Consider the following 3,067-nt stretch of genomic DNA (forward strand, 5'->3'; position numbering starts at 1 on the left):
GAGCCCTAATGTTTTTTAGCTCTCTATAGGTTCTAGAGAGCAGACCCTTGTCTGAATGCTTATTGTTAAAATTTTTTCTGAATTTGTGGGTTGTCTTTTTATTCAGTTGGTCATTTCTTTGACATGCAGAAGCTTTTCAATAAGAGGAAGTCCCAGTTGTTAATTCCTTCAAGTACTTCCCATTCAGTTTGATTTTTATTCATGAACTGTTAGTCTACCCCTATGTCTTCAAGATTTCCACCTACTTTCTCTTCCAGGAGATTTAGTGTTTCTGTATTAATGTTTAGATCTTTAATCCATTTTGAGTTTAGTTTAGTGTATGGTTATAGACCTGGGCCAAGTTTCCGTTTTTAGCATGTAGAAAGCCAGTTTTTCCAGCACCATTTGTTAAAGAGGCTGTCTTTCTTTCAGGAAGCATGTTTGGTCCCTTTGTCAAAGAAGGCTGAGTGTGCTTGTAGTTGTACCTGCATCCTCTAATCTGTTCTATTGATACTCAGATCCTTTTTTTTTTCATCAGTACCATGCTGATTTTATCACAGTAACTTTGTAGTATAATATCAAGTCACAAATTGTAGTGCCTCCTGCCTTGACTTTGTTGCCCAGGTTTACCTTGCCAACGGAAGGTTTTTTTTTTTTCTGGTTCCAAATAAATTTTAGGAATGATTTCTCTAGGTCTGTGAGGTATGTTGGTGGTATTTTGATAGGGATTGTATTAAATCTGTATAACAATTTTGGGATTATGGCCATGTGCACAATATTGGTTCTTCCTATCCGGAGCAGGGAATAACTTTCTATTTTCTGAAATCCTCTATGACCTCTGTTTTAAGAGTATTATAATTTTCATGGAATAGATCTTTTACTTCTTTAGTTAGATTAATTCCTAAGTATTTCATTTTCCATGTTGCTATTGTAAAAGGTGTTGTTTCTCTAATTTCCCTCTCAGTGTGTTTGTTATCTGTGTAGAGGAATGCTGTTGACTTTTGGGTATTAAATTTGTAGCCTGCTATGCTACTGAATTTGTGTATTAATTCTAGTAGCTTTTTGGTGGAGATTTTTGGATCTTCTAAGTAGAGTATCACGTCATTCTTCAAATAATGATACTTTAACTTCTTCTTTACCTATTCTTATTACTTTTATTTCTCCCTTTTGTCTAACAGCTCTAGCTAATGATTCCAGAAGTGTATTGAATGGGAGAGGTGGTAGAGAACATCCTTGTCTTGTATCTGATCTGAGAGTGAAAGATTTCAGTTTTTACCCATTTAGAATTATGTTAGCAGTTGGAAGATTTCAGTTTTTACCCATTTAGAATTATGTTAGCAGTTGGATTGTCACAGATGGCTTTCATCAGATTGAGTAGAGGCTATTTATACCAATTTTCTGTAGGACTCTGAAAATGAATGAGTGTTGGACTTTGTCAAAGCCTTTTCTGTATCAATTGAGATGATCATATGGTTTCTGGATTTGACTCTATTGATATAGTGTATTACATTTATAGATTTGTGTATGTTGAACCATCTTTGCATCCCTGGAATGAATCCTACCTGGTCATGTTGTATAATCTTCTTGATGATTTGCTGTATTCTATTTACTAGGATTTTTTTGAGGTTTTTGCATCTATGTTCATGCGGGAGACTGTGGTTCTCTCTTTTAGTTGTGCTTTTCCCTGGTTTTGGTATCAGTATGATATTTCCCCAAGAATGATTTTGGGAGAATTGTTTCCTTTTCAATTTTATTGAAGAGTTTGAGGAGTATTGGGACTTATATCTTTTGTAAATTTCTTGTACAATTCAGCTGTGAATCCATCAGGACCTGGACTTTTCTTTGTTGATAGGGTTTTTTTATTACATTTTGAATTTCATTGACTATTATTAGGTTATTGAGAGTTGTTACATCTTCTTGATTCAGTTTTGGTAATTTGTACCTTTCTAGGAATCTATCCATTTCTTCTGTGTTTTGGATTCTGAGAGTAAAGATTCTCAAAATAGCTACTGATGCTCTTCTGAATTTTCACATGGTCACCCTTTTCATTCCTATTGCTTGAATTTGAGTTTTTTCTTTCCTCTTTTTGATGATGTTAGCTAGGGGCTTATCAATTCTTTGTATTTTTTTTTTGTTTTGATTGCGTTAATTTCCACTCTAATGTTTATAATTTCCTCCCTTGTTTGGATTTTGAGTTTGGTTTGCTCTTCTTTTTTCTAGACATTTCAGGTGCAGCATGAAGGTATTTATTTGTTCCCATTCTGTTTTCCTAATGTGTGAGTTCACATCTATAAATTTCCCTGTAAAAACTGCTTTCACTACATGCCATAAATTCCAATAAGTTGTGCTTGATTTTTCATTGATTTTTAGATATTGTTTAATTTCTTGTTTAATTTAATCTGTAACCCATGGGTTGCTGAGGAGGGCGTTATTTAATTTCCATGTTTTTATGGGGTTTTTCTGGTTTCTTTTCTCATTTATTACTAGTTTCATCGCACTGTGGTCAGATATCCCATATGCATGGGATAATTCAATATAGTTACACACGATATATGGAGTATTATATGGTCTATTTTAGAAAATGTCCCATGTGCAGCTGAAAAAGCATATATATTCAGATGTGGTTGGGTGGAACACTCTGTATATGTCCACTAAGTCCATTTTTTCCAAGTTCTGGTTCAGTACTGCTACTTTGCTAATTTTTTGTCCACTTGACCTATCTTTTTGGGAACAGGGGATGTTAAAGTCTTCTGTTAATATTGGATATTAGAATTTTTATGTCCATTAAATTTGTCTCATATACTTGGGTGCTCTCATGTTTGATGCATACATATTTATGAGTGTTACCTTTTCCTCTTGTATTTTCCCCTAACCAGTATGTAGTGGCCTTCTTTCTTTCCTTTGATCATCTTAGTTTAAAGTTCAGATTATCTGAAAACAAGATTGCTCCCCCCTGCTTTTCTCTGAGGTGCTGGGGTGTATGGTATTATATTCCATCCTTTGATTTTCACCCTATGAATTTCTTTATGAGTTAAATGTGTTTCTTGTGTACAGCACATTGTTGGATTTTGCTTTCTAATCCAGTGTG

At 34.2% G+C, this 3,067-nt stretch overlaps 1 protein-coding gene across 1 annotated transcript in view; it reads right to left on the reverse strand.

Annotated features, from left to right (window-relative positions):
• Cnga1 (cyclic nucleotide gated channel alpha 1) overlaps positions 1 to 3,067 on the reverse strand; it is a 16,893-nt gene that overhangs the window by 7,817 nt on the left and 6,009 nt on the right. The window lies entirely within an intron of this gene.

This window comes from Octodon degus, unplaced genomic scaffold (genome assembly GCF_000260255.1).
Source record: "Octodon degus isolate 3935 unplaced genomic scaffold, OctDeg1.0 scaffold00235, whole genome shotgun sequence".
Classification (NCBI taxonomy): Eukaryota; Metazoa; Chordata; class Mammalia; order Rodentia; family Octodontidae; genus Octodon; species Octodon degus.